Genomic DNA, 11,859 nt, shown 5'->3' with positions numbered 1-11,859 from the left:
CATGTTCTCCTCTGCACATCTCTGGGCCCCATTTATCTATTATCATCGCGGGTGTATGTAAGCACAAGGTTGTGGTGGGTGGATGTGGTGGGCAAAGATAGCTTCAGGAAGTCAGTTCCCTCCCTTCACCTTCCCATGGCTTTCAGGGACTGAAGCTGCCAGGCCTGTGTAGGAAGCACCTTCACCTGCTGAGCCAACTCACCAGCCTATACTGGCTTCACTTTGGTTTTTTTTTTAAACTTTTATTTGTATTTAATTTCATGTGCTTTGGTGTTTTGCCTGCACATGTGCCTATGTGAGGGTGTTGGAGCCTCTGGAATTGGAGTTACAGATAGTTGTGAGCTGCAATGTGGGTGCTGGGAATCGAACCTGAGTCCTCTGAAAGAGCAGTCACTTTTCTTAACTGCTCAGCCATCTTTCCAAACATCTTATTTTCAAGTGCTCTGCACATAGTTACCTGACCTTAGCATATTATAGATTCAACAATGATTCTCTTATTAGATTACCTCACTGGCAAGTCCATTCTTCCTCTGACCTCAGATCACACTGCTTCAAGGTTCTGGTGTACACTGAAAACCAACTGAGACATCAGCCTTGGGGACTGAAAAACTGTAGGATTTTTGGACCTTCTGTTGGTAGACAGCCATTGTTGGACTAGTTGAACAGGCAGTAAACCATTCTAATAATACATACATGCATGTATATATATATATATATGTGTGTGTGTGTGTGTGTGTGTGTGTGTGTGTGTGTTATAGACTATGAGCTACTATATATAACACACACACACATACATGCATATTTTGGGGGTAGAATGATCCTTTCACCTAATACCATTGGAAAACCCAGATATTTACATTACGATTCATTAACAGTAGCAAAACTACTGTTTTGAAGTAGCAAATGTAACACTATTAATAAAAGCACAGAGACAGATATTAGGATTCAACCTGAAGACCAGAAAAGCAAAGCAGCCAGCTACTGCCTCTTATCTCTACCTCAGTCTAAAATGGCAATCCTGCCTCCAGGAATTCCCACTCCCCCACCCCACCCCATGGCCCTCTGTCCCCATTTTATAATCCTCTCTAGGGCTGGGATTAAAGGCCTGTACCACTACTGCCTGGTTTCTATGGCAAACTAGTGTGGCTACTGGGATTAAAAGTGTGTCACCACTGCCTGGTCTGTAAGGCTGACCAGGGCAACTGTTTCACTCTCTGGTTTTCAGGCAAGTTTTATTTATTAAAATACAAATGAAATATCACTACAAACAAAAACTGTTTTATGTTTGCTACAGCATGAGGTCACAGCACTAGGAAGGTTGAGAATCCTAATACAGGTGGCCATAAATTACATCACTAGAACCAGATTTCTACTTTGTTCAGGAGGCAGACATGCATAAGACAAAATCTGCCCAGAAAGGTGGCGGTTTCCTGTGCAGCCTGGATTCTGTGTTTCCTTCCTTGAATAACACTACAAAAAGGACTTGTTCCCAAATTACATGACACTAACAAACTTTCTTTCTTTCTTTCTGTCTTTTTTTTTTTTTTTTTTTTTGAGACATGGTCTCACTATGTAGCTCTGGCTGTACTAGAACTCCCTATGTAGATCAGGCTGTCTTTGAACTCGCAGAGATCCACCTGCCACTGTTTCCCCAGTGCCAGGATTAAAAGCCTTCTGCCATACCTGGCCTGTATACCAACAAATCTTGCATTAGAATTAGCTCTAGTTTTGAGCTGCTTGTACTGCTGAATGCAGTAATAATCACTGTGCTGGAGATTGCCAGGATGCTGGAATCTGGGGGTGGGAAGATGCCATTCTCTGCCCAAGGTGGAATTCAGCATATTTTGGCTTAAAAACTGTTTGATGGGCAAACTCTGGTGGTAAAGCTTTAAGAGAGGGAGGATGAGGTTTTTGTTTGTTTGTTTGTTTTAAGGATATTAATGGTGTTTTTATATGACCAGCAACTGGAAACAATTAAGAAAATATTGTGTAGTCACACATATTCTTACTTATCTTGTAATTCGTAATTATCTCTTTTTTATTCACTTTTGATACCAACCACAGCTCCCCCCTCCTTCCTCTCCTCCTACAGCCTCTCCCCACCCACGCACGTGCCTTCCCCTTACCCCCATCCACTCCTCACAGAGGGTAAGGCTTCCCATAGGGAGTTCAATAAGCCAGGCAGAACCAAGTCCCTGCTCCTTGCATTAAGACTGAGCAAGGTAACCCACTAGAGGGAATAGGCTCCAAAAAGTCAGTTCATGTACCAGGGATAAATCCTGGTCCCACTGCGAGGAGTCCCACAAAGAGACCAAGCCACACAATTGTCACCCACATCCAGGGAGGATGAGTTTTGAGGCAGAGGTGAGAGAAACCACCAGCTGCAAAAACAGTGGAGACTTTCTACCGACTGTTTGAGGCAGACAAGCAAGCGCTAAACGCAGGTGCCCAGCAAGATGACAGCATATCCTCCTGAGCTAGATACTGCCCAGACATCAAAAGCGAGCCATCTCCCAGCCCAGCAGCCAGGAGAGAAATGATAGCCACTGAGAAAAACAAGGGTGGGGACCCTGTGCAGGGACCAACTGTACCCTCATTTCATCAGCAGCTGGAATCAGCTGGGTCAGTGACTGAGTCCTTGGTTAGAGCAGTGCTGGAGAACTCAGATTAGAGATGTGTGTCTGCGTGTGTCTGCGTGTGTGTGTGTGTGTGTGTGTGTGTGGTGTGTCTGTGTGTCTGTGTGTGAGTTGAAGCATGGGGTGAGAAGGGAGCCTCCTGCAGATTTTATAACAACTACATCAAAACAATTAAATGAAAGTCTGTACACGGAGCCATTCTTTAACCCTGTGCAAAACTCAACTTTTTTTTTTTTTTTTTTTTTTGCCGTTGTGAGCAATGTTGTTATTACATTGAGTGCTTCCTCTCTCTGTTTGCTCTCTGAGCCAACCTTTGTCCCTGCTGCCCAGACATTCATTTTCCTGGAGGGACAGACACTTCCAGCTCTAGAGGATAACAACATGAGTAATTGGAGACTTGAAGCGGGGAGGCTCACCGCCCCATAAGCAAAACCCCGGTGTCTGACTGCTAGGCAGATCCCTGGACTTGGAAATAGAGCTGGTAACCCTGTGGTTTCTAGAAATCCATCTGGCTTTGGATGGGACTTCCTGGGGTCCAGTTTGGGGCTCTGTAATGTGGAAAGTCCCAGAAGCCCCGTGATCCTCTTTGTTTTAGCAGTTGGGGAATAGTTAACAAAAACAAAAACAAAAACAAAATGACTGATCCTTTTGAAGTGGAGTTGAAAGAAGAGGCAGTGAGAAAAGCAGGAACTACTAAAGGAGGTGACTCACTGCCAGGGAAGTTCAGGTTCAGCTTCTGGGCGTTTCTTCTTCCTAATCTATTCCTTATTCCCACCTATCCCACTGCCTGATGGCCTCCCTCAAACAGAGATTAATGGCCAGCGTCTTCTAAAATGGCACAGTCTCTGGGAGCAGTCAGAAGCCGTCCACACATTGGTGTGAATTCATTTAACTCGCCATTAAATTAGATGAGAGGGACTTGGGGAACCAAGTCCTCCCTTCTAGGGAGAGAAGCTGTTCTGAGCATCCCCACATCCCCAGATGGGACAGGCAAGAGGTAGTTACAGTCAGGGCCACTCTTGTGTGCTCACAGAAACCCAGTTCCCCAAGCTGAGGAGGAATATAGGACTGAAGAGAGAACACAATAATATGTACTTGCCTCCTGTGCCAGGGCAGCGTGGGATGGGAGAGGGGTGAGGGTTGGGGTGGGGGTTTGTCTACACATCTTCAAAGCCACAGAAAAATAAAGTTCCAAAGCTTGAGGAAGAAAGCTGCAGCGCGAGCCTTCTCGCCTCTGACTGACGGTCGAGGTGCTTGGATATTGAACTTTGGAGACCTGAGTTCAAATCCTGGCTTCACAACTTGCCTGCTCTGGCACCTGTGAGTCAGAGCCCTGGGACCCTACGACACACTGATGACTTTGGTAAATGGCTCTGGAGACTGGAATTAATCAGCCTGACGTGGTACTTCCTTTTTTCGGTTCTCTAATGCAATTCCCAGACTGACTTTCCCAAAATCTAGTACTCAAGGTTGTTTATCTCTGTGACATCATTGAAAGAGCTTTTGTTTCCCTCTCCTCAGAGGGACTGTGGAGCAACTTAAAAAAAAAAAAAAAGTGAGACCAAAGGGGAGGGGCTCCCAGGGAGGAGAAGCCTCGCACCACCTTGTTGTCCTTCCATCCACACATAACATGTTTATTTCATTATTCAGTTACACGGCATCACCGCAAGGCTAGTTCACCTGCGTCCGAATTCAACAGTGCATTTTGTGTCCTGTGAGGCAAGGTCTCACTGTGTAGCCTTGTGTGGCCTAAAACTGGCTTTATATTACAGGCTGATGTTGCCCTTACTGCAAATCTCCCTGCCACCATCTGGTGCTGGAGCTAAGGGCACTAAGGATGTGCCTGACTTCTTTCTTTATTTTTATTTTATCTTTTCTTCCTAGACAGGGTTTCTCCGTAGCTTTGGAGCCTATCCAGGAGACTAGCTCTTATAGAGCAGGCTGGCCTCGAACTCACAGAGATCCGCCTGCATCTGCCTCCCAAATGCTGAGATTAAAGGTGTGCACTTAAAGAGGTGTTTCTTTTCTTTTATTTATTTACTATGTATACAATATTCTGTCTACATGTATGCCTGCAGGCCAGAAGAGAGCACCAGACCTCATTATAGATGGTTGTGAGCCACCATGTGGCTGCTGGGAATTGAACGCAGGACCTTTGGAAGAGCAGGCAGTGCTGTTAACTACTGAGCCATCTCTCCAGTCCCCTGACATCTTTCTTTAAAACATTTTTTTTCTTAATGTGTATGCGTGTTTTGACTTCATATATATCTATGCACCACGTGCCTACAGTTCCCTTGGAGGCTATTTAGACAGAGGCCAGATCCCCTTTGATCCCCTTTGAGTCTGGAGTTACAGCTGTTAGCTGCCATGTTGGTGCAGGGTTGAACCTTCATTCTCTGGAGAGCAGCCAATGCTCTTTCTTTTTAGAATATATCTATATCTATCTATCTACATATATATATACACACACTATATATAATTTATAACTTTTATTTTTGTTTCAAGACAGGGTTTCTCTGTGTAACAGCCTTGGCTGTGCTGGAACTCACTTTGTAGAACAGGCTGGCACTGAACTCAAAGGTCTACCTGCCTCCGCTTCCTGAGTGCTGGGATTAAAGGCGTGCGCCCAGTTTAGAATGTATTTTTAGACTGATTTATTTTATATGTATAACTGTATACTGCTTGAGTCCCTGAGAGTTACATATGGTTGTCAGCCAATACGTACATGCTGGGAATTAAACCCAGGTCCTCTGCAAGAGCAACAAATACACACCTTTTTTTTCTTTGCTTGCTCGCTTGCTGTGGGCTTAGTTCACTCCTTCTCTTGTAGGGTGGAAGGCTGAGTTATGGACTTGACATCTGGTTTGGTGTGGACGCTTGCAGCTGTAAGTGTCCCTCTGAGGCTGGGAACCAGCAGTGCTGAGTCACCTCCAGAGCCCAAGAGTTTCTTAAACGTGAGATCAGTACCAGTTTCAGATTACTGGAAAAGCTCCATCAAGATTTATTTTATTATCTTTTGGTGAGTCTCATTAGGATTGCTCCTGCACATAATCGTTTTCATCTGATACATTTTCCGGTTGTTTTTTACTTATTTATTTATTTATTTATTATGTATACAATGTTTTGTCTGTGTGTCTGCCTTCAGGCCAGAAGAGGACACCAGACCTCATTACAGATGGTTGTAAGCCACCATGTGGTTGCTGGGAATTGAACTCAGGACCTTTGGAAGAGCAGGCAGTGCTCTTAACCGCTGAGCCATCTCTCCAGCTCCCACATTTTCCGGTTGTAAACACCACACAGACAGCAGCCAGATCAAGAAATGAATATCGCCGGGTGGTGGTGGCACAGGCCTTTAAACTCAGCACTCGGGAGGCAGAGGCTGGCAGATCTCTATGAGTTCAAGGCCATCCCGGGGTCTATAAAGTGAGTTCCAGGAGAGCCAGGGCAACACAGAGGAACCCTGTCTCTAAAAACAAAACAAAAAACAAACAAACAAATTCCTATCAGTACTCCCAGAAACCCAGCTCTGACCTTTGATGCCAAGTTCCTCAAAAAAAGACTTCTGATAGCATATGTTAGTTTTCTAGACTTGGTTGTTTATAAACAAAAGCTTATCGTGTGTCCTCCTTTTCCAGGTTTCCTTCGCTCTGCATTGCTTGCCATATTTATTGCAGCTGTTGTTTGTGCTTGTAGATCAATTATCATATATGCAGTATTTCTATGTGGGAATGGGCTATACACTGCTTATCATCTACTTCTGGGATTTAGACGATTTCCAGTTTTGGACTCCTATAGACAGTGCTGCCATGAGCACTCATTAGGGTCTCTGGCAAACAAGGCTACACGTTTCTATCTGTTGTGCGCCTGGGAGAGAAATTTTCAAATGTATCTAGATATATTTGAATTTTTATACCCATATTCTTCTGACAACCAAGGTGAGCCGCGTTTGAGAAGCTTTAAAGGTTAGAACAGAGAGGACGGTAACACCTAGATGCTCCTTCTCTCTGCTGGCCAATCCCCCTTCTAAGAAACTTGCTGTCTGTCTGTGGTTTTGTGTGGTTCTTGGAAGCACCTGACTTTGTCAGTTATAGTTACAGCTTTTAAACCACACCCTAACAGCCCTTCTCCTAGGATGAATAACACATCTACACGCAGCGCAGCGCGTTTCTGCCTTGGTTTCGGTAGCTACCCTCTCGCTGGTGTTTCTGTTTTGTTTATCGAGCACCTCATGGAGTCCATGCTGGCTTTCAAATTGCTATGTAGCAGAGGATGACTTTGAACTCTCATTTCCCTGCTTTCACCTCCCAAGTGCCAGGACTACAAGTGTGTACCACAACCGCCTGGCTTCTCACTGGTTAACGTCCCAGGCTCAGGAGAGGGGGGCGCAGACTTGACCGTGGTGCCCAGCAACAGTGTAACTGGGTCCAGAGAAGCAAACCCTTTAGTTTGGACTTGGATGAGGGTCCGGAGGGAACCTGGTTTTCTGACTTTAAGACCAAGTATCGTTCTTTCACGAGGGACTTGAGGGACTCAAGGGAAGTGGCAATGCTCAGGCAGCCAGCCCCTCACCGGGGCCGCTCCACTGAAGCCGGTGAACAGGAGCTGTCCCCTGGGTCTGCAGAGCTCTGTCACACAGGCATAGCGGGGCCTTGTCAGCGCAGGGCCGCTCCATCGTCTCCCAGCAAAGTCCGTGTTTGTGTTCTGTTCAATCAGATCAATTTGGGTATTTGGTCTTGCACTTTTTCCAGGGAGCTACTGTAAAGATGAAGAAAAATAGTTAGGGACTCGCTAGATGACTCAGCAGGTAAAGGGGTTTTGTCACCAAATCTAATGACCTAAGTGTGATTATGGGGGCCCACACGATGGAAGAAAAGGAACCAGTGAATCAACCATGGAAAGTTGTGGTGTTCGAAACCCCGCCGCCAACCACACATTCATAATTTAAAAAACAATTTTTTTTTTTAAAAAAAGTTGACTCGACCAAGCATGGTGGGAGTTGCTGTCATTCCACCACCTAAGGAAGTGGAGGCAGAAGGAGCTCAAATTCAAGGCCAGCCTGGGCTACCTCCGAGTGCTCTGGTGCTAACCCCCTCCCAGTCACTCAGCTGTCTGTTAGCGGGAGGTCTAAATAAAGCTCTCTTTTGGTTTCCTTTCTCAGCCTCTCACCTTTTCCCATGATTCCTTTCTCTTCTTTTGGTTTCCTTTCTCTGCTCAGCGATGACACCCCCCTGTGGGTAGCTATTACATTCCCACAGTGGCTGTCAAGGTTACTCAGCTGGCCTTTTGTGTTCAGAAGAGGAGTAGGGGTCTCACTGCCACTGCCTTACCAGATTGCACTCACTCACTCACTCACTCGCTAAACTCACTTCAGCCTGGCCATAGTCACTGAGTTGGAACCACCCCAGCAGGATGGACACCTGGGAACTTGGATAAATCCCTTTCAGCATGAAAATGGCCCCATAGAGACAGCCTTGCTGGGGCTGGAGACATAGTTCAGTTGGTAGAGTGCTTGCCTGGCTTGCAGAAATCCCTGGGTTGGGTCCCCAGCCACATAAACTGAGCTGGTGTCACATGCTCACCATCTCAACATCTCAGGGGGTAGAGACAGGAGGGTCAGGAAGTCAGGGCCCCTTTAGCCATACGTTCAAGGCCAGTGTGAGCCCTAAGAGACCCTGTCTGTCGCAAAAAAAGAGAAAATGTTGTTATTACTATTAATAATCTCCAAATTAGGAACATGACCACAGGAGCAGAACATGAGCAGAAGGCCACATCACGAAGTGAACCTAGAGTGCCAACACACTTGATAGACAAGTTCCTTTCCTGAGTATTTTCTTTTTTTATATTTTTATTATTTTATTTTTATTTGTTCTTTTGAGAGAGAGTTTCTCTGTGTAACAGTACTGGTGGTCCTGTACCTAATTTTGTATACCAGTCTGGCCTTGAGCTCACAGGGATTCCCCCTGCCTCTGCCTCCTGAGCGCTAGGACTGAAGGTGTGTGACACCATGCATATCTTCATTTTTAATTGTTTTCGTGGTACCACACATTTTTAGTTCTAGCTCAGGGGACAGAGGCCAAAAAATCTTTGTGAGTTCGAGCTAGCCTGATCTACACAGCGAGTGAGTTCCAGGATAGGCAGGGTTTCCTAGTGAGATTCTGTCTCAAAAAAACCAAAACCAGACGTATGTCAAGACCTAATCACTCCCGATTATCTGAGTCGTCTAAATCCTGCTTCTGCCTCCAATCACACAGGTACCTGGAACTGACCGGCAGTTTTTTGGGTGCTATAGGGCAACATGGTTCAATCTGAACAAGTGCGAGAGGTGGGACAAGAGAGATGGAGGGCTCCAGAGGGCTCTGTCGCGAACACGTGCAAAGAAATAAAAACCACCACGTGAAAAAAAAAAAAAAAAAAAAAAAAAAACCAAATCTAAAACAAACAAAACAAAAAACTTCATGTAGTCCATGCTGGCCTGAAACTTGCTATGCCAAGAATGACCTTGAGCTCTTGAGCCTTCTGTTTCCACTTGCTGAGCACTGGGGCCCACAAGCGTGCATCACCATTTTATGTTATATTTATATTGTGCGGGGCTTGAAGCTCATGCATCATGCACGCAAGGGAAGCAAGCACTGTGCCTCCCGAGACACAGCCAGCCCAGCCTCCACAAACTCAATGTTACCGTACCTGCTACAATCCCTCGAGACTTGACTCCTCATTTCAGGGGACTATTATTTTCAAAGGAAAGGCAACTAAAGTGTCTAAGCAAATAAAATAGTGTCAACAGGAGAAGCAGCCTAAAGAACCCTAAGAGAAGGCATTCTTGGAGAGGGGGTGTTCCTTTGCCCATGGGTGTGGCCAGCTTGTTCTGGATGACCAATCCACGAATCTGGGACGTTCTGTGGGTACCACGAGACCGAGAGCTGTGGGCAACCCACCAGTCGGGAAGTGGAGTGCAAGAGGAAGCTTGGGACACCTTCCCAGTGAGGGAAAAGACGCTGGGGAACCGGAAGGCGTCTTCCATCCAGAGGGGAAAGCAAGGGGCCCTACTGACTGAGAAGAACAGGTGCCCAGGTTAAATCCTGAGTTAGTTAGTTGGTTGGTTAATTTCATTTAGTTAATTTATGATAGTGCCTCGATAGTAGTCCATGCTGGATGTGAGCTTCCTGTGTAGCCCAGGCTAGCTTCACACTCAGAATCCTTCCTCTGCCTCCCAAATGCTAAAAATACAGACAATGGCTTCCGTGTCATTTAAGATACCAAAGGTCACCTTAAAGGAAGATGCCACCGTGAATAATTCGAACATGGTACTGAAGAAGAGGTGAGGGTGTGCATACCTGTAATCTCAGCACTGGGGAGACAGAGGCAGGCAGATGGTGAAGCACAGCCCATTTGGGCTGCGATTCTCCCTGACAAAACAAACTAGGAAGCTGCAGGGCTGGCTCAATGGATAGAGGCTCTTGCTCCCAGGCCTGACAAGTTCCATCCCCTGACCCACGTAGAAGAACATAAAGGACAAGGTCAGGTTGCCCTCTGAACTTCACATGGATACCTTGTCACTTGTGCACACACAGAGAGAGAATAAATAAGAAAATGGAATTTTAAAAACTAAACAACATCTGGGCTTAGTGGTGCGTGCACTTGAGAGGCAGAGGCAGGCAAATCGTTGTGAGTTCAAGGCCAGCCTGGTCTAAATAGTGAATTCCAGGACAGCCAGAGTGAGATCTTGTCTTGAAAAAACAAGCAAACAAACAAACAAACCAAAAACCAACCAACAAAACAAAACAAACAAAACAGCAAACTGGCTTCTGGTTCATACCTGCACTACCAGTACCTGGGGAGGATGAAGGAAGATCAACATCAGCCTCAAGTCTGGGCATCCTGAGATACCTGAGACCCTATTCTAAACAAAGAAGAGGGCATCGAGTCAGAAACAGAAGTCAATTGGTGATGGATAGCAACTCCACGTTTCTCTTCCAAGTGTTGGAAGAGCTGTCTTTGGTTTCTGCAAAAGCAGATTTGAAAGGCCTAATGATTCTTATTGTGGACCCACAAGCTCTCTGAAGTCCGTCTTGGCTCTTGCGTCATATCCCATAGAGATGACTAACCATGAGGCAGAGAGACAGGAGAGATCAGTGAGCAGGGAGAGCTGACAGGGGTCAAGTCAGTTCCTCACACATTCAAGAGGGCAGTTGAAGGGTGAGTGCTATGGCCCCCAGGGAGCCTGCCTTGGCCCCTCTGTCTGGTATTTCTGTCTGGCTTCATGCTTCCCCGCCCTGTGCAGCTGTCTGCCCGGGTGTTCACAGCTAGCGTACAGTGACTGGCGGAGGGCCTGAATGAAGTGGTTGGCATAGGGCCTGAGCGCAACCTTTGTTTCTACTTCTGCCCTTCATCTTCTGACTTTGTTCTTAGTGTTGTTTCACTGACCCAAACTTTTTCAACTTCCAGGAACCCAAATGTGCTCCTAGAACGTGGTCTTAACAGGATGTTTTCACAAGCTATTCCAGTGTTAAGATTAGGAAAATGTCTACAATTGTTCCAGTACTTTTTATGTATTTACATTTCATTCTTTTTGAAACTCTTGTTATTAATGGGTGCATGTGTGGTGTCGAGGGCATCCACATGCTGTGCCAAAGTATGCTTGTGGGAGTCAGAGAGCAAGTTCGTGGAATCATCTCTCTCCCGACTTTATGTGGGTGCTGGGGATGGAATTCAGACCATCAGGATTACGCAGCCACGTCACCAGTCCTAAACCTATCTCAAATCATCCCACACATGAGGTGATGAGAGGACTTCTTGTAGAAGTAGGTATCTCTTTCCATCTTGGGGATCCCAGGATTGGGCTCTGGTAGTAAGGCTTCAGGGCCAGCATCCTTACTCACTGAGCCACTTCAACAGCCCCAAGACTTGTTCTGATGCAGATAGTAAGGTAGGGATTGGCTCTATTTTCCTGACTGGACGCTCAGTCATCTTAGACTACTTTTGAAGAATCCATCTTGTTGACCCCTGATGGAAAGGTCTTTTCAGTGATGTCGTTCATTTCTTCTTTTGAGGTCTGCAGGTTTAACTCTCCTCTCAGAGCTATTTGTGCTTAGAACACTGGCTTCACATCTGCTTTGTGGTATTTAGTAAATAATAATTTAGTAAGTGCTACAACTAGTTTGCCACTGTTTTACACCACTAAAGAACTCCCTGTGTGACAATAAACAGAACTGTACTGCATTTA

This window comes from Microtus oregoni, unplaced genomic scaffold (assembly GCF_018167655.1).
Source record: "Microtus oregoni isolate MIOR12 unplaced genomic scaffold, Mior012 000057F_ref0000458, whole genome shotgun sequence".
Lineage (NCBI taxonomy): Eukaryota > Metazoa > Chordata > Mammalia > Rodentia > Cricetidae > Microtus > Microtus oregoni.
The sequence above is the reverse complement of the archived record's forward strand: the minus strand, read 5'-3'. Positions refer to the sequence as shown.